The sequence below is a fragment of the Erpetoichthys calabaricus genome, chromosome 13 (genome assembly GCF_900747795.2).
Source record: "Erpetoichthys calabaricus chromosome 13, fErpCal1.3, whole genome shotgun sequence".
Classification (NCBI taxonomy): Eukaryota; Metazoa; Chordata; class Cladistia; order Polypteriformes; family Polypteridae; genus Erpetoichthys; species Erpetoichthys calabaricus.
The window spans coordinates 97,237,999-97,262,677 of NC_041406.2; the positions used below are offsets into that span (position 1 = coordinate 97,237,999).

A 24,679-nucleotide genomic window follows, 5' to 3' on the forward strand; every position below is an offset into this window, starting at 1 on the left:
GCCATCTAAACTGAGCGATCGGGGGAGAAGGGCCTTAGTCAGGGAGGTGACCAAGAACCCGATGGTCACTCTGTCAGAGCTCCAGAGATCCTCTGTGGAGAGAGGAGAACCTTCCAGAAGGACAACCATCTCTGCAGCAATCCACCAATCAGGCCTGTATGGTAGAGTGGCCAGACGGAAGCCACTCCTTAGTAAAAAGCACATGGCAGCCCGCCTGGAGTTTGCCAAAAGGCACCTGAAGGACTCTCAGACCATGAGAAAGAAAATTCTCTGGTCTGATGACACAAAGATTGAATTCTTTGGTGTGAATGCCAGGTGTCACGTTTGGAGGAAACCAGGCACCGCTCATCACCATGCCAATACCGTCCCTACAGTGAAGCATGGTGGTGGCAGCATCATGCTGTGGGGATGTTTTTCAGCGGCAGGGACTGGGAGACTAGTCAGGATAAAGGGAAAGATGACTGCAGCAATGTACAGAGACATCCTGGATGAAAACCTGCTCCAGAGCGCACTTGACCTCAGATTGGGGCGACGGTTCATCTTTCAGCAGGCCAACGACCCTAAGCACACAGCCAAGATATCAAAGGAGTGGCTTCAGTACAACTCTGTGAATGTCCTTGAGTGGCCCAGCCAGAGCCCAGACTTGAATCTGATTGAACATCTGTGGAGAGATCTTAAAATGGCTGTGCACCGATGCTTCCCATCCAACCTGATGGAGCTTGAGAGGTGCTGCAAAGAGGAATGGGCGAAACTGGCCAAGGATAGGTGTGCCAAGCTTGTGGCATCATATTCAAAAAGACTTGAGGCTGTAATTGCTGCCAAAGGTGCATCAACAAAGTATTGAGCAAAGGCTGTGAATACTTAAGTACATGGGATTTCTCAGTTTTTTTATTTTTAATAAATTTGCAAAAACCTCAAGTAAACGTTTTTCACGTTGTTATTATGGGGTGTTGTGTGTAGAATTCTGAGGAAAAAAATGAATTTAATCCATTTTGGAATAAGGCTGTAACATAACAAAATGTGGAAAAAGTGATGCGCTGTGAATACTTTCCGGATGCACTGTAGAGGCACAAATGTGTAAGTAACAGTGAAACATTCCAGAACATGGATGTAGTAAATACTTTCAGGCCTATAATGTATATGTTCAACACATTGAGATATTTCTCCAAGCAGCTCTTTACTTACCTGCTCTTTATACCCCACAGCATGTATTTGCTATTCAACCTGCTGAGTTACGATAAGCCACAAGCTCAACCTCATTTGCAGATTACACATTTTATATCCACTGCACATGGGGCTCAATGAAAACAGTATAATAGAGTGAAGTACCTTTATAATGGAGCACATTTGGAATGTGATAACTAAATTAGCAGCATAACACAAGTTGCACCTTATTTGATTAACCAATAAGACATTCTTTACAATAAGGAGATTCTGTCACAAATGGGTAAATCAAGGGATGCTGTTGTCAACATCTGTGAAAAGGACAAGCAGACAGTCACACCGGGTGTGGAACGGATATATGACACTACCAACCTGAAAAGATCAGGTTCAGAAAAATCTAAAAAAGCAGCCAGCAACAGTCAATTAAAGTGCCTACGGCCAACAAAATTAGCCTAGAGACGTATTAATGTGTGTGACAAATTGACAGAGAAGAAGTGGAGAAAATAAACAAGCTTTACTTCAGCAAGTGAAACCTGCAACAATAATGCACAAACAAGTGTGTGATAAAGCAAAAATGAAGATGTATCAAAAAAAAAAAATTTTTTTAATGTTGTGCAATGTATGTCAAGGGTGAACATACAGCCGGCAAGCAAAGGAGATAGAGCGGCTCTGGCTACGCACGATCCCAACAGCTGATTTACAGCTTAGCTTAGTCTGTTGACCCCTAAGGCGGTTTGGATTAGGTGAGCCCGCCAAGGTGCCGTCATTCTCCCGCCACAGTCCCGCCCTCACAGGGAAGCACGCTCAGTGTCACCCTGGGGCAGTCCTGGAGAGCAGCCAGCACACTTGAAACATTAACCTGCTTTCTTGTCGTCACACCAAAGTTGCTCTACAAAAAACAAAGCAAGTCTGCCTGCATCTCCTACAGGTTACCTGGGATTAGTCATGAAAACACCATGCTCATAAACTAAGACTATACAGTGGAACCTCTATTAATGTGACGCACCCTTCTCGCCCACAAAGCAATAAGGTGCAAAGTGGTTAGGCTGTAAACTTCTGCTTTAGGTAGCCAAACAATCCTTCAATGGTATGTGAAATAAGAATATCTAACCTGCAGCCATGGAGCCTCTGGCTTAACACATGACAATGTGCTTTAGGCTACACCCATTGCAGATCAAAGAGGCCAAGCAGGGCCACAAGGTGAACGCTAACAGAAGATCTGATGACAGGATCACAAACATCTGATGAATGATAACTAGACATCCGTCAGAATCAGCTACTGTAAGTGAAGTGCTTAAACCCTGCTTTCCATGAGGGTGTAGAGGTCAAATCAATGATGGGAATACTGGAGTTACAAAAAAGGAGAGCAGGCAGCTCACACAGTTACCTGGGTATCGGACACTTTATTGTGAAATCTGGATGGGTCCTCAGATTTTATATTGTCTGTTAGGCCAAACAACAACCTCCTTCATTATGCAACAGTCCCCTAAAATCCTGTTTATTTTATTAAGAGCACACAGAGTATGTAACATAAAAAGTGAGTGCTCTCTGCTTAGTTATCTGACATTATGCTTGCCTACTCTGCCATTTCAGGTCTTCCTTTTTTCATGCTGTTTTGCTACCCTCAGTGTCTCCCCTTCTACCATGTGAGAGTTTGCTGCCCTCTAGCTGCATTAGCAAGTATTGCAAGAACAATCACAGACTTGTATCAAAAAAAAATTTCACTAACACGCTTGGTTCAAGAACCCTTTACTAAGATGACTGACAGATAACGTACACTCGGCATACTCTCTACATATTGACCATGGCAGAATTCACAATTATGGAAATACTGTATATGACAGATGAATTTTAATTGAAAAAATGTACATTTTTACACATAGGAATAAAATAATGTTCGACATTCGACAAAATGAGGAGAGAAAAAATTGGGTGAGCTAATGGACCTATCATTGTCCACAATCACATATCAAGAAACTATGATCAAGAAGGCCTGTAAGATTGTTAGAATACATAATGTTTTATTAAAGACCAGTTGAATAAAAAATAGGTTGTTTTTTAAGCTGTACTACACCCTTGTGAAACCCCACATTTAATATTTTGTATAATGGTGGCCTTTTTATGACAAAAAAAAGGCAGTAACAGTTCTTAAAGAAATCCAGAGAACAAAGACTAGGCTGAACCAAGGACTGTGAAGCAGGTGCTACAAGGAAATATCTATATGACTTTTTTTAGTTTAATAAAATGGGGATTAAGCGTTGACATGATAGAAATGTTTAAAATTATAAATGGAGATTTGGGCAGACACCATATGCTACTTTAAAATCAATTCTTCAAAGTGAACAAACTGGCATGGAGACCAATTTATTAAGAATGGTGGAAATGAGACATGATCAGAGATGATCTAGCTTCTGTTAAGAGAGATTTGAAAAAGAACTTTCGGTTAACAAGCAGGACAAATAATCTTTCACCAACACGAAAAAGCTAACCAGAATTTAAACCTAAAAATTATGAGAGATTCAAAGCCAGAAATACACTAATGCATTAATAATCTTTTTGATTTTCTTCAGGACTCATTTAACATGACAGACTCGCTTTCCTGTGAGCTCCACCATTTCTTATAAAGTAGGATAGTGGTAACTGTCACACACCGCACTAGTGTGCTCCATGTTGCTGGGAAATGTGTCCATCCATACCTATGAACTGGTAGTGTTTTATACGTAAAAAAACACAGAGAATGGTAAAATATTAAAACAAGTTAATAGTTTTCAGAAGTGACACAAAACAAGATAATCCATGTGTCAAACATTTTTCTAACATGTCAATGGGGAAATTCACACAAATATAATCAAGTAAAAGAACAACAACAGATGAAAAAACACCAAGAAGAATGGTAGACCACAGTACTTTGGGGAATGTCAAATTCCCAATTCCCACCAAGCAGCAGGAGAGCTGGAAGCTGATGGAGGGACACTGTTGTCAGCATGAACGAAGTTTTGTACTGGCTAAAGAGGGACATCATCCAAAGGTTCTAACAGCTTTGGCAATTAAAAAGCAATGTTCCTTACCTTCAAAACATTTTAAATCTCCAAAACACTCTTTTGTAGTGAGTTTACCAGTTGCAAAGTCCTATGAAAATTTAAGTTTAGCATCAATCTGGCAAAAACAGTATGCAAAAGGAAACTGGGCTGTTTGGTTCAATAGTACCAATTATTTTGTGATGATATACATAAGTTATAGAGTGATGTTCAGGCCACTGGACAAGAATAGTAGCAGCCTGGTCTATGTTTGTCAAAGATGCACATTGGAATTTTTATTGCACTGTCTACACGAACCAATATGAAATGAACTGATGACACTACATTTCTTTTAATCAAAACAAAACCTTACATTTTTATCAAACACTATAACACAGAATGAAAAATGAGTTTTAAGATATGTAGCCGCTGTTCTGAATTTGTCAGAAAAAGAATAAGTATTAGTAACTTTTACTGTATCTTGATGGTTTACTCATGTTATGAAAAGGCAGTTATAATTTTATGTTTTGAGGCCAAAACAGGGTTATGATTTGAAAATAGTTTAAACCAACATTGAATGAATCAAATTTGAATCATCTTTATAACATTATCTAATGCTGCCACTGGTACTGTCTCCTGTATGGAGATCTGCAGTGATATCTGTTAACCCCAATCCCCTCAGCCCTCCTAGTGTAGACGTTTCACACAGTCCATGGATTCAATTATTCAAGGCCATTCAGTTCAATAATATGCGACTAAACAGTTATTTGTTAAAACGCCCTAAACCAGAAATACCAAGACGTAGGGATCATGGTTCTAACCCAGCAAGGACTTACAAGAATTAAGGATTCCAAAATCACAGAAAAGAACATATTCTCAAATCATAGGAAAAGATTAAATTGATAGAGAGGTAGTGTAGATGACAGGACACTACAAAAAAGGGTTAACATTTAGTTACCTTAAACGATTATAAAAATGTCTGGAAAATTCTGGGTGCTTCAGCTAGTAATTAAATATATTTTAACGTTAACTATATTGTAATATTCATAAAACACTTTGAGCTCTATAATCTTACTATTATTAAAATTTCAGAATGTACATAAGAAAGATGCTTTCATTCAATTTAAAATTAACAGAAAAGGTGAATCACCATGGGCAATAAATCAAAGTACAAATAAAGACTATAAAAAATTAGAGAGTATGTACTTGCTCAAATTACAAATAAAAAGAGATCTGAGTTGGGCTTAACCATTAAAAGACTTGCACTCCCCATATGCACTCCTCAAAGTACCGAATAAAGCACTCACAATCATTCCTTTACAATTCCAGTGCCTTCCTCTCTTCTTCCTACAAGTTGAGTATGGGTCCTCTACAATCTACAAACAACACACCCAACACAAGCATAGAGAGAAGCGTGCGCATTGCAACTGGTACACACGTCGTAAATGTAGGAAGGATGGGCCTTGCGTGTGTGTGAACTGTTAACATTTGAATGTGATGATTGCAAATAGCGCTGAACTGACCTCTCTGTGCTATTGTTGCCTCTGCATGTCCTAGAGTACAAAAGAAACAGCAACATGTGGGGACTGGCAAGATCAGGGGAAAAAAAAACATGTGGTGTTATGCGAATGAATAAGAATAAAATGAATAATGTTGCATCCATGCAACAATGTTTTCCGAAATGCACTATACAGGTCATAAAATGAATAATTTCCAAATATCATATATACAGTACCTGTGTCTCTGTTTTGTTTTTTTTTTTTTGACATCATAGACCATAAGGTGCACACTAATTCAGTGTGAGCAGGAACACTCAATAAAACTGAATAAAAAAAAAAAATCAAGTGACGGTGAGATACGAAGAAGGCAGATTCACCAGCGTTGTGTATCAGCTTTTATCCCTACAGATCAGAGAATGTCCAGTTCCATTGCCTCAAAACACCACTCACATTTACAGTTACTCCCAGTTTCAAATAAAAACTAACAGCATCAGATCCCTAGGACGGTAGCATGTATCATGATCATGAATGAGAGAATAAAAGTGAAGAAAAAAAAAAAGGTAACTTTTCCAAGTCCTATAAATGTACACCGTCTGTTACAGATGCAAACCAAATGTATGTGTGTACTGTATAATATTAATAAGAGCAACTCACTACTGAAAGCAGCAAATATAGGAGACAGTGGGGATCGAACTGGGGACTCTTGATTACAAGTCAGCAAATCTTACCGCTACGCCATGGAAGCGGTTGCATCGTCCTTGAACCTTTTGTGAAAGTGTTTATTTGATCTTTGGACATCAGGTTTCACATATTATATAGTTTATGCTAACATTTTGTCATTTACTACTAAAATATGAAAAACGTTTCTGTTTTAACAATGTATGTACAGATTATTGTAGAAACGGAACACACATGAAATGCATGTGTTCCAAATAACGATCTATTATTTCCACTCTATAATTCCAGCACTACACTCCCAGATAATTAATCAATCAAGGCATGACCTGGGAGAACTTTGTGCACGTTCTGCGGTGGTGGAGGATGGAATAGCAGGCTGCTTGCGGCTTGTCTTAATCGGCACATTTACAGGACAAAAAACGCTGAGGGAGAGGTGCGAACAGATTTAAGATGGGCCGGATCGAGTTTTTTCATAGGATCTGGTAATTCTAGTGTTAAACAAAAATGTATTTTTACACTCATAGTCTGTTTGGTTTGGGTCGAATCAAAAAGTGATTAGTTCCAATCTCCAGTTGGTTTGGTTACATTTTATACAGCAAACTTTCAAGTAAATCAAAGTAACAATAAAGTAACAATAAACACTCAGAGGGATTGCCTTGGACTACTTTCACTGCGTAGAAACATTTTCATTCCTGGGAAAAATCATCATGGAGGGTCTCCACCGCATAAGTAGTTATTATTTGGTAAATGGTTTGTCTGTCACACACAGTTCAGTCAACAAAATGCCAATTATCTGATAACTAGACGAGTATATAAAAATTATGCCCTACATCTTATGCTATAGAAAGGACATGTTTCCTCAGGACGACGGTACAGACGACGGCTTACTCTTCTGAGGGCACACAGTGATGTGCTTCAATTTCATTCACGCAGTGAATGCATCATTGGGTGACTCTCAATTCACCGTTTGATATTGTGTACTACCATATGAATGTAACCTTTATTTAGTTTATCTCAAGTTACGTGTCTTGTGTCTTTAGGCCTGAAAATATTGGTGAACAAGATTAATTTTTGGAATATTTAATGAACATTTACTACATAGTATCAAAGTTAATCTGCCTGCTGTGTCCACATCATGCTTGATGAGTAATCACACCTCCGGGCATCACTCTTGCAATGTAAGATTATGGGTTTGATTGTCATTGCACAGGGCGCAGCTATTCATTTCTCATTGTATTTGTATATGGTTTGATTTATCCAATTTGTAAGTGAAATTAAACTGCTAAGTGTTTTCTGATCTGTAGAGAGATTGAGAAGCTCTGAGCCAGAATCAGGACCTAGGCATATTCTGATTGACTGGACTGGTGTTTATGCCAGCTCTGCTTTGCGAATTATGTTGCGCTTGTGTGTGTGTGTTTTCATGTTGTGATCGCCTAATTACAGGCAGCAATGGCACAACAAGATTACCAGAGCATGCGCAGACTGAGCCACTGATACACAGTATTTTATGTAGTTAGATCAGTCCCCAATCAATTCAAATTAATACCTCAAACAAACCACTCCAAGGTTCACTTGTTACCACGCCAAGACCACAGTTTCTAAAGGGTCTCAGTCCAGTTGTTTCAAAGGAAACAGAGTCCCACCCATGTGCCGTATACCGGCCAGGAGGTGTTGCCACCTTTAGCATCTCCGACCCTCAACCTGCCATTTCCTTGATAGCCTGTCAACTAATGTCCCAGGGAACCATAACAGGCAATCAATCCAGGTCTCCACCCTCTCCTATGCTGGTGTCCCAGCTTGTCACACTCCAGGTCACACAGTATATAACCACACATAATGCCAGTACAAACGTTTTTCTGCCTGCATGCATATCCCTTGTCACCAGACCATGCCTCACAAGTGGTACACTAAGTCATCCATCATCCTTTGGCAGCATGCAGATATTGAAAATACATGGTATGACCCCAGCCTGAAAGCTTGAGGAATGAGGAGCAGCTAATGATCTGAGACACACTAGTAATATTTGCATATCTTGTCACAATAACACCACAAAGAGGTGCCTTAATGTGGATTTCACACGGATTTGCATTTCTACACTGGATTAGTGAACATTCAGGTTAATCCCTTAAGTCTCCAATGCATGTACTGTAAAGTATGCACTGCAGTGAAATAACAGAAAGAGAATTTTATTCAAACTTTATCCAATTGTGGGAACCAATAAACATTGATTTCCAAAGGATAATTTGAGTTTGTTTACTGTAGAACTCTTCTTTTAAAACAATTTGAGTGAATTTGAATGAATTTTACTGTACACAACAAATATCTACCTATCTGTAGTTTATAAAGGTCATTAATTGCTTAATTTTATATTGGGTCCAAAGTCATGAGAGCATTACAAGGAACTCAAGATGACACTGAAACTGTCACTTGCCAAGTTCACTGTGTCTTGGTAGTCTAATATTTTATATGGCCCCTCCCTATTAGCTTTATCACAAACTTCTTCTGAGAGAATCTCACATTAAATTACAAAGGTAGTGATCCATCCAACATTAAAAGAAGTCAAAATGGAAGTCATTCTGATAGCTGCCAAATTTTTTTAATCTCATTGCTGACCTTTACCAATTTGCTTATTTTAACCTTTACCTTATCGATCCTGCTCGACCTCCTATTCATCTGTGACTCTTTCAGTCATAACTATATCCATACCTGTATGTGAAAGCCTTTCTTTTCTTTCTCTTACAGACCTCCTGGGAAAGCAGATTCCCGTCTGATAAAATGCCATGTGAAATCTCTTCTGAGCAGATTATCAACACGTTTAAGTCTCTGCACGTCTCATGAAGGCTGCAGGTGGAGAATGTGAAGATTCCATATGAAACAGCTTCCATTAGGAAAGAAAAATTTGTTCTGCTAGTAAGTCACACTTAGGTGAACGATTATGAAATTGTTCCTCACAAAAGGGTGATATTAATATAGAGGTGAACAGGGCTCATGAATAGTGGTTTTTAGGAGAAAAAGGGTTTTCCTGATTCTAGTAGCTCTCCAGCGAGCAGATTTTAGGGTGGTATAGGTACATAAGTAGCGTACCTGCAGTTGCACCAGCACTGAAATCTGCATTCGTTGTAAACACAGAAACCATATACAAAAAGGGCCTACAACAACATTTCTGCATCTGCTCTATTTGTCAGTGGTGTAGCTGTGGTGTTTTACACAGTTGTATGCTGCTGGAAATATCATTAGAATAGGAAATGCCTACTGTTTGAATGGGTCCCTTCTGGGTACTGGCATAGACTCTCTGGAGGCAGGAGCTTAAGATGTCATGAACAGTGGGTGCCAAGGCGCTTCTGCAATCAACCTGTGGAGCACCTTCAGCATAAGGCTGATCCTACACACAGTGCTACTGGATGTCTTCTTTTGTTTGAAGTTTTTCTTTTTAACCAACAGCAATTAAATGTTCCAACATATCCTCTGGCAAAACAGTTTTTCTCCTGATATTGTAATATGTTAATTTTAAATACTTTTAAAATCATGCACATATGTATTTTAGTGAATTCAGTGTAATGTTTAATTTGTAGGCTTCTGTAAAAGTATAATTTCCCAACAAAATCAAAGATATATATGTATGCATCTATCTACACCTTCGTTTTACAAAGTGTCTTTCATATCTATGAATCAGTGCCGTTTACATTTATATTTAGCTATGTTTGTGATCTGTCGTAAGAGCAACTTAATAAGGGTTCAGGCTTGACTTTATGTCACTATGTACTGTACATGGAATTCATTTAGCACAAGTGAAGTAAAATTGGAACCAAATGTTTGACTGTGTATTGCTATAATAAAAATGCAAACAAGTTCACTTTTAATGATTATTAAAATGTGTCAAAACAGCATAAACAAGATTACTTTCAAACCAAACGATAAAATAATATCATATGAGGTAATTATATTTCCAATTTCACAGACAATAGTAAATAAATGTAAAATTAGATTTCTTACTTAAAAGGTTAAATGTTTCCACAACACTAATATTACCAATATACACAGAAGGACAAGAACTGCTGCTTAATAACTGTTGTTCAATAGAGTAAGATAAAAAAAAAGATCAATTTTAGACATCAAGCCAGAAATTAATGACATGCTACGAGTATAAATGAAAATGAAGGAAAAATTCCTTCATATCACTGAGCAATAAGTGAACTTTTTCAATATTAAAATGAAATCCCCTATGTACTCTCCTCTAACTTGAAAGAAGACCTCTTTTGCTGTGCACTTGTCTCTAATGACAATACAACAATTACATACTTTGAAACAGCATTTCCTATAACAGTAGCAGTGTTGTCATGTACAGAGTACAGTGAAATTCTGACATTCACTTCTTAATAACCTGCACAAATAGCCACAGAGGAAAACATTTGGTTCATATATATTATTACTTATTTTAAAAAATAAACCTGAGAAATATATGTGCACTACTATTAGGAATCATAAAGTTATCATCATTTATAACTGTTATGTTCGTATTACTTTACCCTTAGTAGACTGTTTTGCAGGAGAAAAGCATAATAAGTTCTAACAGTCTTTTGTATTTTATAAGATGACTAACTGCAATCAGATATCAGTATTTTTCTACTATCAATTGAAAAAGTCACTGTTTTAAAGAATTATTCAGTACTTTTGAAAATGCCACCACTGTAACATTACCAGGGTAGTGGACTAAACACAAAATTATTTGTCACAGTAGAAGTCGCCCAATTCCTTCTGGCTTATGATCTCAGTTCTAATTTGCCAGTGAACCTCCATTTCTACATCCTAACTCTTGATTCCTTGAATGCATGCCTGTTAGTCCACTTTATGCATCTGCCTGGGGTCATGAAACACACGTGTGATTAGACTCCAGGTCAATCAATGCAGGAAGCCCCTGTGGGAACTACCCTCTGGCCCAATCAACTTACTCGTTTAAAGTAAACAGGGTATGTTTCCTGTCCCATGATAAACTCAGAAACAACCCACTGAAACTCGCCCACCAGTACTACACAATCCATAGCTTTGTGTCCACTGCTCTCACCATACATTAACGGTCTACTGGCCTTATAAGCTCATGGCAGTCCTTTCTAGCCACTTCCTTTTTATGTCCAGATTCCTTTTTGAGGACCTCCTGATTCTAAAGAAAACAGATGGATGAAAACACAATTCAATAGCTAAGTCAATAATACCTGAGTTTGTGGAGGCACACTTCAGTTCCTTTCTGACAACTACAGTATGTGCACCTAAATGCAACATCAGGAATTAAATATTAACAACAACGTGTTTATCTCAGGGTTGGTATGTCATCAAAGTGGTAAAAAAGTTTGAGAAAAAACAAGTAACATCTGAAAATTCAGAAGAGACTTTCTATTTGCAGGTAGTAGTCATCTGCTGTTAACTTCAAGTTTGGGTAGAGGTAAAATATTTCACTGGAAACTTCAGTCTTTGTGCAAGAGGAACTGACTTATGACAAGTAACGAGGACACTGAGCATGTTTAGAAAATGGCAACACCAATAATACCTGTGATATTTGCAATCCACTGCTGAGTCTCATTTCATACAGAAAAGAATCACCTGGAGAAGCAAAAAAAACCAATTACATTCTATGAGAGAATACTGCTTATAATAATGTAACAATGGTGTGATCAAGCTTGAGTCGAGCTGTGGGATGATGAGGGCATAAAAGATGTTCAGATGGAAAGATAGCATTCTGAAGGTGTTATAGTGAGAAAAAATAAATCAATATTCGGGAAACAGCAATACTTAGCAGCATCAAAACAATTCAAGAAGTTTTTATAGTTAAAAATCTATGGCATATCATTAAGAGAGAAACAGATTTTGATTTCTTATGCCCTCTAACTCTAATTAGGAAGGATACAAGGAGCAACACATACATAACTACGAAAGGTGGATGTGTGCATGAGAATGCCCTGTGATGGGATGGCAGTCTGTCAGGGTTGGTAAATGCTTTGCACCCAAAGCTGCCAAGATGGACTTTGGCCACCTTAAAACTTTGATTATGCAGGTTTACAGTATAAAAGGGATAGACAGCTAAGGTTCACCTTCTGCTGCACACCATATTTCAGTCTACTACCTTAAAAGGTGGATGCTACATAAAAAATATGTCGCGTTGCATTTGACATGGTACTATAAAATCTGGAATAAGAATATGGAGGAAATATTAAAAACTGTAACTTAAGAATCCCCCACTTACCAAAAACAGTTAATGAAATTATGGGTCAAACATTTCAAAAACTGCTACAGAAGTTAACATTGATATCTTTTGTAAAATTGGCCTTAGTTTAGATGCAGGATTGTTACTAGAGCTGCATGCACTTGTGGAACCGATGTCAGCTGCTACCATAGAAAAAAAACTTGACACTTTCCCCTTCGGTTTTTACCATCCTTAATGCCCAAATAGAGTGGCCAGCACTGCTGTTTTACAGCCACAAAGAACTAGATTATAAATACAGATTGGGAATTGTCAGTGTCGAGTCTGTCCATTGGGCCTACTAGATGTGTGTGTATGTAGGGGTGTGGGCCCTGTGACAGACTGGTGGCCTGTTCAGGGTTGGATCCTCCCTACACGATTATACACTTTGTTAAGCACATATTGTATGGAATTTTGAGATGAAAATGAATAAATAAAAGATCACAAAAGGTATGGAGAATCAAATGCACATATTTTTGAGCTGGAGCCTTGTATTCTACTTAAGCTAAACTATAATGGACTAGCTTGAAATAGATTACAATCAATTACTATATTTAGCAGCAGCAGTGACCAATAGGCTCCTTTTTTATTTGACTGATAAACTACAAGAACATCCATCTGTCTTAGTTAATCCATGTACTGAAACTGATTATTTTAATTTTACAGTCACTGTGGGACTGGAGCCTGTCCTGAAAACATGGAGTACAATAGAGGAACTAAAACAGATGAGACGCCAGTTCATCAAAGAGTACAATCACATATATTTGACCAATTTGGAATCTCCAATCAATCGGCCACAAACATTTTTGCGATGTCCAGGTTCATGTTTTTTGTCTTGAAGACCCAACACAATGAAATTCTAATTTTCACATTCCTCACTGACTAATGACAGTACTACAATACCAAAAAAGGCAATGTACTTTTGAAGAGAAACCTGGAGCACCCAGAGAAAAGCCCACATAAACACAGAGAGAACATAAAAACATCACTTAAAACTGGAGTGGATTGGGGTAGGGCTGGGCGGTATGACCAAAATTCTACAGTATATCACTGTATTTTTCAAAATTATACCAGTTTCATGGTATTCAACGGAACTTTTTCCCCATGCATGAGTGGATGTTAACCACATTTTCCACTGCAATTACTGCAGAAGACTGGCTAAGAATAACCTATTCCACTGTCATGATAATTGTACATTGTACAAAAAAAAAAAAAAAAAACATTTTAATGTGCACACAAGTATTAATACAGGTTTGCATGGCCCCATAAAGTGATAGTTTTCAAGGGGGTGGCACTACTGAAGGGAAGGAATCACACTGCATGACAGTTGCAGTCAAAATATAGAACCTTTTCATTTTGCAAACAACTTAAACTATAATTTTGACAACATATTTTTAACCATCCAAAGACGCATTTAGACTTAGTAAATATTCAGAGGTGTTTGTCAAAAGTTGTATTGCACTGAACATGTCTTAGAAAAGGAATAAAGAGTAAATATTTTTTGTAAACCAACTACACTTTGTTAATGTTATCAATCTCTGTCCACTGACACGTTAGCTACATGGATTGTAATGGCGTTGGTTATCTTGATCCACCGCTTGCTTTTTTTGTCGTAGGCAGTACCTCTAGCAAATGCGTCTACAAGTAACGTCTGACTCGAGCGTCCTCTAGCTTTTTCAGTTTTACCTGAGGACATGGAGGGTGCCAATCTTAGTTCCATACATTCATGGTACTCCAAAGCATGTTTGCAGCTAAGGTGGTGCAGCAAATTGCTCGTGTTGCTGCCTCTGGCGACAAGTTTAGCTCCACAGCATTTGCAGTAAATAGTTGTTTGGTTCACATCTGACCTATTAAAACCAAAATCTCCAGACAACAGACACAGCTCCTTTTTTCAGCAAAAGTTCTTCTGTGTCATCATGTTCAACTTTATCATCTGCTACAGCTTCAGTTTCAGAATGTTCGCAGTCCATTTTCATCGCTCAATACCTCCACTAACACATGTACTCAGTTGCATGCGTGTTTAGCGGTGTAGCAGTGAAAAAGGTCTCCCCTTAAACATTTTCCCGCTGCGCCACGTTCCGAACGTTGTTTGGGCTATTTAAACCGGTATTGCGGTAGAAGAAAAATCCATATCATAACATAAATAAAAAATGGTTTTCGGTATGAACTGGTATATCTCCCAGCACTAGATTGGGGGTTTAAACATCATACATGATATATATAGATTACTTACAGTATGAAGCCCTATCATTTAATGACTTCTTAATCTGACTCAATATAAATGTACATGAATAAAAACACTCATATTGTTTCTCTGCTTCTAGTGAATCTCTTCTCCTACTCTAATTCCACTTGATTTTGAAAGGACCTTTTGGTTATGTTGAAGATTTCTTTTGGACAATTGTACAATACAGTCAATGTCAGCATTAATTATTTGTTCCCCCTCATTGCTAGCATCCGCCAATATGGTGGCATTTTTTGATTACCTAACTTTCACCTCACATGTGTAAGTGCACTTCAGCCCTGAGGTGTTACAGAATAAATTATGTTGTAATCACATACGGAAGTTTACAACTATAAATAGCCACTACTGGAATGACTCTGGAATAATTTGGCAAGCATTAAATTGACTTTTTTTGACAAACTACACTGCACAAAAAACGCATTCTTAGAAAGACCTCAGAATTTAACAAGGAATAGGGCCAAAAGAGTCTTGTTCTTTAAAGTAAGAATCTCCACTGCTGATGAGAAAACCTCTTTAAATCCCTGTTGGTAAATATTTCAACTGTGATATGGCAGTAATTACTTCAATTTTTTTCATTGTTTATATGGCAGCAGTTATTCCAAAGGCACTAAAGTAAGGCACAGGTCATGTGAGTTTGTCTAAACATCATGAGGCCATCCCTATGGCATTAGAATTCAGCAAAGTATTTTTCACATAGGAGAGGCAGAACACTACTAAACATTTTTTGGGGTCAGATAGCCAGGGAGAAACTAATTGGCATCTGGCACTCTAGCCTGAAAACACAAGGTCATGGATCCATGACTTTAAATAGTATTTCTGATCCTGGTAGCAATTCTGAGATTGCTCTAGACATAAACCCAGAGGAAGGGAGGTATTAAACACAAAACATAGATTTAGGAATTGATCTGGAATAAACACTCAACTGGACAAAACTGGGACAGAGAGCAGCGTGTGCCTGAACCACTTTGTTTTGATGGTAGTTAAGTGGACAAGTCATACCACCTGACAGGTAGAGCCCAAACCTTGTGGAGTCAGGGCAGGTTGGACAAATAACGTTTGTTTTTCTTTGCAGTTTCATGTGGCATTTTTGTCTCATCTCTTTGATCATCTCACCCTTGTGTGTTTTATTTATTAAACAGTCATTATTCATAAACATATTTATTTGACATTTTAGGTTAGTGTGAACTTAGTGTAATGAAGTTTACTGTTTTTTTCCACTAATATATAATAACATCTGTCAAAATAATCTGTTTCCTCGTTTTCACCAAGGAATCTTCTTAAATTGCCCATTGCTAAAACAACATCCATTTACTGTTAAGATCTTAGCAGATGATCTCTCAAATATTTTCTTAACTATCAAGGAAAATAAATTTCCTGAAAATGGTATTGGGCTTCTAGACACAGCATGATGTGCCACAATCTTCAGCCTCTGCTTCACACCTCTATGAAAGTATTAGCATTGCAGCTTTTGCTACTGAAATATGATAATGATTTATCATGCTGAGAAAATTTCCAGCTGTTTATTTTCTTGAACACAGATGTTAAACTGTAGGAATGTAACAGAAAATCAGCAAAAAAGCATCCGCTCCTCGAAATCCAACACTCCCAAACCAAACAGGCCTTAACTGTTCTTGTCTCTGTAAGTGATATCATTGTTCACATTCTGTTATTAATGCCATGCTAATTTTTACAAACAGTTGGAGAATACATGTGCAGTTTTTCCACTTTATTACTTTAAGGTCTATAAAGTAAAACAACCTGCAAGCATGGGGTGTTATAGAATATGTCTAAAAGCAGACTGCATGACTCAATGTCTGAAACTTGTTTCAATGTCCCTTCCCTCACCTTTCTCTTTAAGCTACAGTTTTTCACCATAAGTCATAGTAACTACTAAAGATTGGTGGCTAAGCTTTGTGTTTAAAGCGGGAGTGTTTAAAAAAGAAATTTCAGATTTGTAACCTGAAGTTAAATACAAAATGGAAAGAGCAATGAAGGATAAAATACAGCATCAGTTTACCTAAAGTAATGGGAGATGTGTATGCTGGTGGCAGGCTAACTTATAAGCTCTTCCATACACTTTATAATTTCTCACTGATTTTATAGTGTAAACCACTTTTCTCTATTACCATACTGGTATAACAGAAAAAGCTGCTTTCATTTTATCTGAGCTGTGCTAAAACAATGAAAAAAAAACCATTAAGTCAAGTCTCAGATACAAAAAATGGTAGAAGAACTTAAATGTCTGACTCTTGCACAAATATCCACACAAATAGGTCAGAGTTTCAGGCATAAATTGCCACTCTGTGAGCTGAAATGAAAGATGAGGAGAGATGTACGTTCACCTCACTGTAATCTTGTTAAGTGTTTTAAGAAATAAAATAATTAAAGGCAGCACTCTAGCACATTGTGAGTTTGAATTGCACGCCTAGACATGGTTCATGTAGAGTCTGCACATTCTCCCAGTGTCCATGTTTGATCATGGAAATGCTTTTGGAGACATCTCTCCACAAATTTATACACTCTTACCTGCACGGATTCTTTTCAAACTGGACTCACAGTACAATGTTGAATTGTCTTTTACTCTGGCCTTTAACAGCACATTGGACATACAATCCACACTTTATCTTATATCATGCTACAGTATCAGTGGTATATGTCCTACACTTTATTCTGTATCAGGGGTATTCAAACTGGGCACAGTGAATGACCTTTTTTAAAAAAGCCAAATTTTAATGATTGCCTTTAATTATCTCACATAGTTTTAAAATAAGTGTAACTCAAAATGTTCTTGAATTGTTCTTTAAAGTATTCCTCATAACAATGTACTTATTGAATAGTACTGTAAGTTCACAACCTGCATGATAACCTAGCAGCTCTCGGGCCATACATGAAGGAACACATACAAACAAAAAAAAAAAAAAGGGGAAAAAAGTGGCACTTAAAAAAACAAAACATAGCAGCTACACCAGAGTCTCTGTGCTCAGCTTCATTTCAACTCTACCACTCCGCTCCATTTCACTATGCTCCTGCTGCGAGACTTCACTCCCGTCTCGACCACCCCAAGTTGTTCTCCTCCTTCAATATCCACCACCTCTCACCAATTCCAAGTCTCCCCCCACCACCCTCTCACTCCCTACTGCTTTGAGTTGATCCAAGCTGCAAAAGAAAACAACGCATCAATACCAAGGGGTTTTTTTAGCAACCTTAACAGGTGAGTCGTCTTTTTCTCCCTTTCTCCACTCCCCAACAAGAAGTTGGCACCATGTCTCACTCTCTCAGGTGCAATCCACCAACATTACAATAAGTTTAGTTTGGGTAAACCTTTTTTTTTTTTCTTTTCTTTCAAGTGGACCATCACATTTGTAACAGTTTTAGAAATTGTCAGATTAAAGCAAAAGAATACACAATGAGGAACAAAGAGGAATATTAGCAATTATTAACAATAAAATAAACATATCTAACATTTAATTGTAGTATTTACTAATATTAATCCACAGTGAAAAGCTTTTGCTTTGGACAGAGTTGTCAATGTTCAGGAATTGTATTCCTCCTTTTAAAGATAAATACAGGAACAGTGAGAACACAGAAGCAGAATTGTGCTTATTTGACCTGAAGTAGTATATTACTTGTGAATACTTCTTGGATATAATTTTTGTAAAGCCTGGACATTTTATGCTTTATATTTTTGTTCCATATCAAAACACACTACTGTTCTTAATTTCAAATTGTTTAATATAAAAAGGATGTCTTGCATAAGAAAAAATAAAGGACACAGACCCACACACAAAAAACTATCAGTAATCCCTTGTTAAAATGCCAAAATGCAATATTAGGGATGGATGATTGAGGAAAAAAAACTTAATTTGTTTTGGTCTTATTAGGCACAAACAACTAAAGACCAATTTAAGACCAAACATATCTTACTATTTCGAAAAAAACTCTATAATTCCTAGAGGGGGGTATGCCAAGAAAAATGGTTGAGAACCTCATGACTAGGGATATTGCACAAAATTTGTTCATGTGTCCTAAGTCTGCTGTAATTATGCATTTACTTTGATTAAAAAGTGTACAATTATCCAAAAATCATGCATTTTGCCTACTGTTATCAGTAACCACGTATCCAAGGTCATGCTCTACAACACAGCATTGGGTTTATATTAGTTGGGGGAGGTCTGACCAAATGATACAATATTTTAGGAGATCTCAACTTAAAGTTTGTGAAAACTTGCTCTGTATCATACTACAGATTTTATTTTTTTATTATTTTATTAGATTTTATTGTGAATTTCCCATTGGGATTAATAAAGTATCTATCTATCTATAGTAATAGTTCTACTGGAGCACCATTCTCACCCACTGACCTAACTAATGGCACTTAGTCTCTGATGGTAGAATACAGCAAACATTTTGGCAAGAAAGACAGGCTTAATACATTACTCAGATGGCAAGTGCTAAAAATGAAAGCAAACAGAGTTCAGCAATTTACACCATACACCCTGGATCTTCCTGTAGTGCTGTATACAGACAAAGATCAGCAATACACCGAGTATGTGTTCTGATAATGCAGGTGGTTTTTGTCTTGTGTTAGAGTCTCAACAAGTAAGCCTGCGATTCGCTAGCGAATCGGAAATCCTAGAATGGCAAACAGTTTCTGTTCCGTCCGATATGTGGATGGATGACATATCATGGATGGGGTGTGCGTCTGGGGAAATGTCATCTAATCCAATAGGCATATCTGTACTAAAGCGGTTTCGTTTTGTGGAGACGTGAGTCTGTTGCCTTCGCTGACACTGACTGCTTGAACAGGTTGTGTTGTTTGGGGGCCACCAACTGACTCTGGGAAGCCGCTGCGTCTGACTGTGGGGCGAGCACCACAGCGCAATATGCGCCTCGGTGGGAAGCTGCTGCGTGAAGACATATCATGGAGGGTATATGTGGTGGTGTGGGCGGTCGTGTCCGGGCGGCCGTACAACCTGGCGTGCACGCTTTACCTCAGGTGTAGTTCACAGGTCGTAGTCTCATTTCTGTGTTTTCTTTGGTTTGAGCCGCGACTCCTTTCGCAAGCGCGTTGTAGGCATGCGCGTTGTCACAGTTGGTTTGAGCTGTGACTCCTTTCACAAGCGTGTTGTAGGCGCGCACGTTGTCACAGCATGGACCTTTGGTTTGAGCCGTGATTCCTTTCGCAAGCGCGTTGTAGGCGCGCGCGTTCTCACAGTTGGTTTGAGCCGTGACTCCTTTCGCAAGCGCGTTGTAGGTGCGCGCGTTGTCACAGCATGGACCTTTGGTTTGAGCCGTGACTCCTTTCGCAAGCGCGTTGTCACAGTTGGTGTGTGCCGTGACTCCTTTCGCAAGCACGTTGTAGGCGCGCGTGTTGTCACAGCATGGACCTTTGGGGTTTCCGTACATCCGGTGAGCCCTGCGCCCATCCGGTTTACAACCTTCGGTTAGTAATATGGATAATGACTTAGTAAAGACATTCTTGGTTTGCCCTCCCTCTCTGATATCAGCTCATTTGTCTATCCTTATATAATTTTAATTCATTACAGACCTATCCCCAAAGTTGACTTTGCCTTTTGTCAAGGGCTCATTTATCTTAACCCTGTCCCAAAAGCTGCTTTTGTTCAGAATTCATGTATCTCAATAATCCTCACTCTAGAGGAGCTCATCAAACTAAACTCATGTCTCTGATATCAGAGGTGGACTAGAAAAGCGTGTAATTTTTCACTTAGAAGCAGCACTTGTGAAACCACGTCAAAAGCAGGAGGCTATATAGTGAAGCATGTCCGCACAACCTCATGCCCAGAACTGATCTTGTAAAAACCAGTTTTGCTTATACATTTGATTTAAACCAGTTTTTAATCTCATGAGCAAAAACACACACAACCAAACAACATTCCACATAGTATTACTCCTAAAACACTAGACAAGGGGTACTCAACTCTGGTACTGTAGGTCCACAGTGGATGCACGTTTTTACTTTAACCAAATTTTTAATTAGAACCCATTTATTTACTACTAAAGCAATATGGATTTTGGGGTTTAATTTAGTGAGCTTGTCTGTTATGACTGAGAACTCTTTACCGCCTATTTTAGTTTTAAACAGCTGAAATCAGGTTTTAATTGTTGCCTGCTACTTTAGCCATTAGCTAATAATGAGGTGCAAATGACAATGGAAACACCAGCTCTCCAGCTAACATGCTTCCATTTAAACCTGTGTACATGCACATCATGAGGTATCTTTGTTAAAACAATGTTTTGAAATAAATGAAATGGAAGGGAAGGACCAAAAAGCACAGATCGGTTCCAGACCACAATGCATATGGACAATACTTTCAGAAAACGAAAAATATACAATGTGATGAAAATTTTCTTGGAAGAATGAAAGCATTAACAAGCCATGTAATTAAATACCAACTTTCATTATCTGCTAGACCTGGCTTAAAATTATGAAACTGGATGGAATGAAAACCTATAACCACTGTGGACCTCCAGGACCAAAGCTGAGTAGCCATACTCTAGACTAACAATGGTGGAGATGTTTTGACACTTTTCACTTAAACTTATTATAAACTAGGGGGCTCTTCCCCCTGCTCGCTTCGCTCGCCCACCCCCGGGTTTGGTTTAGTGGATATACAATTTAAAGAGATTGTTAGTTTCATGGGAATTGTTACATACTGTATACATTATTTTCACTTTTATTTTAAAACTTTTGTAAAAACAATGCTTTATATCCGACCCCGGGCATGGTTACATCTCTTTCTCACAGGACGTATAACGCTGCTCGTGTTGTAAAGGGGGTGCGGCTGGACGCACACTAAGGAGATGCCGTCGAATAATCTGCTGTGTTTCTGCTGCTGGCGAGCTGCCTGTTCTGCTTGTCTCGCTGCTCGATCATTTCAAAGCCTGTACAGCAGCTGTCCTTTTGCCACTTCTCATCTCTGTCACTCGCGTTGTGAAAGGGGTCGGCGGGGGCTATTTGAGGGTTAGTTTGGCTGAACGCACGCTAAAGAGAAACATTCTGATCATCTGCAGGCTTTTTTGCTGCTGGTGAGCTGCGTGTTTTGCTTGTCTCGTCGTTGTTTTAAGAGCTGGGAGCCCATGAAGCGTGTCTGCCATTTTACTGCTTTCATATTCTTTACCTTTCTCTGCATGTGTATTGCGCCATCATTTGTTTGAGCCTTTCGAATTCCACTGCTTTCATAATCTCTTATCTGCCTTTTTTCTCTCCAACGCTTTTGGGTCTCTTTTCTCCGCGCTGCTCTTTCTTCTTTGCTTATTCGTTGATGTTTCATCTAGAATGCATTGTCCTTATACGCTTTATATGTGCTGAGAGCACAGGATCTGTATGTCCTAACTGCCTTTACACGACTGAGTGTTATTTGATATTGTTTGCATTTCGCGGGTCTTTTAAGTGTCTTCCGAGAACTTCTGGAGAAGATCATGTATCGTCGCCCTGCTTTTCCTTTCCAGGATTTTTCTTTATAATAGAGAGAAATATTAAGGCAATTCCTATCTGAATACAAACGCAAATACAAACATGGTGCATTTTGCTTATAACAAAGTAATCAGTTTTAACATAGGGAAGGGAAAATTGTAACTGTAACAAAAGGACTTTTAAGTCACAATTTAAAGTGACTAGGTTTCTTCTTCCTAAAGGCTATGTGGATTTTTATTATCTGATGTTGTATTGTTGAAATACAACATCTAATCTCACAATACAGGTAACACAATACAATATGCATAACTGGCAACTCTAAATTGGCCCACTCTCCTACAATGAAAAGGTGCCTTACCCAGGGCTTGTCCCTGTCTTGTATCAAGTGCTGCTGCCATTGGATCCAGCCTTCACAACTCCCAGTTGAATGAAGTAGGTTTGAGAATGATGTGTTAACATAAATACTGGATTACCTGATGTGAAGAATATGTGAATCTTTATCAAACTTTAGACAGGCAATCTGTGTGCAGTGTTATTTTTTGTGAAGCAAACTTGGAGAATGAAATTATAAAGGTGCTTATTGTTCTTACTTCTTATGGAACAAGAATGTTGGCAACATGTCATATAAAACCACTGAAAATGCAGGTAACAAGGAAGTGCAACTGACTCAAGTGGAAAGGGGGATTGAAAGATAACCCACACAAACTCACCTTTTTATTCAAACCCCTGTGTTTGGTGATAATATAATCAATTCTGGGATGGTTACTCATACAGTAGAATATTAAATCTAGTGCTGGACTGTACATCCACAAAAAATCTGTGTGAACAAGGCTTAAAAATCTGTTAAATTATTTAAATCACTCAACCAAATTCTACCTCAAGGGATTTTTGATTTTCTCCTTTAAGCACAAATATCTAGTGTGAAAAAAAACTCACACTTCCTTTTCATCTATCTATCAACTATCAGGCAAAAAGGAAGCATTCTCTGAGCAATCTTATTAAACTTAATATCATCCCATTTACTTCACATGCCCTAAAATGAAGATTCAGTATGTTACTCATCCAAAAGCTGTTCTGTGATGGGTTTCTTACCTTAAAAAATTTATAGCCCTTAATAATAGCTCAGTGGAGAGTCCTTCTATTCCATGGGAAGCAATTATACAATTTATAAAGAGGAACATAATTTAATTTGTAGTCAATTGTGCCAATGAAATTTTAAGGATTATTAATATGCTGGAATGATACTTTTTTTTTTTAATTGTTGAGCAACTTCTATTCTCAAGACTAGTTCTGCAGCTCTTCGTGAGTGCACATTTAGGTGTGAAGCTCAAGTTCTCTAGGTTTGTCCATGAAACTCTGTTTTCATTTCTATGTGTCTTCTCTATAACTGGCTACATATCTAACATTGTGTTCTAAATAACTATTCTGAGCCTTCTTCAATAATCTTGATTTTGCTCTATGGTTATGTCATTTTGGCACACTGCTTTTCTGTCCTTGCATTACATGCTCATATTTGTTTGCTCTTTAGTAATCTGGCATATTTGTAGTGATTTTACAGTGTCTTGTATTGTGTTTTTAAATTTTACACCTTTACTCAGTCAAGTAACTTATGATGATGATGTTCATGAAGGGTTCCTTATAAAATAAGTGATTGATTGTGCTGCCTGAACCAGGCAAAAAGGATGGACCAAGCCCTATAATGAGATCCTTCACTCTCTGGTATTTCTCCATCCTCTAGACTATAACTCCAGTTCATCTCTTCCTGGCACAGGATGAAGACAGAGGATCGTTACTCAAAAATGACTTCCATTTTATTAAACTCTAGCCCAAGAAAGCCAGGAGGCAATTAAATCAAAAATGGATGGATCTGGAGAGAAATCGGAATTGTGAAAGTACAGTATGCGTCAAATATTACTGAAGGTAAATAAATATGAGGATGAGACATATATGCACACAATGAGGGTGTAAAACTGGAAAACATTATATGGAATAAAATTCCCATTCATTTGTTTATGTATATGTATGTATGTGTGTCTGCCAAAGATTTAAAGTTCAGGTTAGCAAAAACTGAAAAAAGGAAATAACAGAATATTACAAATGGGTTTTCTTCAGGGAACACCTAATAGATTACAACCTACTGAGATTCCGCAGCAATTAAAGTAAATTAAGACTTTCATGTTGAAGCATACAATTTGCGTAGATGTACCAAATTCTGTTGATAACTTAAGATCCCTCTGCCTGTCTTAAACAGAGTTGGAACAGACTGTGTTACTACACCCTTTGAAGTACTACTTGGACAATATTCCAGTGATAATAGCAAGAAAACTAAATTAACAAATGAAACAAGACAGAGCATTATGGCCCTTAGCACTGTAGGCCTTTCATTTAGAGATAGACAAAAAAAAAATC

The 24,679-nt window shown here is 38.0% G+C and overlaps 1 protein-coding gene across 3 annotated transcripts in view; it reads right to left on the reverse strand.

Moving 5' to 3' along the window:
• Nucleotides 1-24,679, reverse strand: part of cdkal1 (CDK5 regulatory subunit associated protein 1-like 1) — an 848,634-nt gene that overhangs the window by 363,590 nt on the left and 460,365 nt on the right. The gene's annotated exons all lie outside the window — the stretch shown is intronic.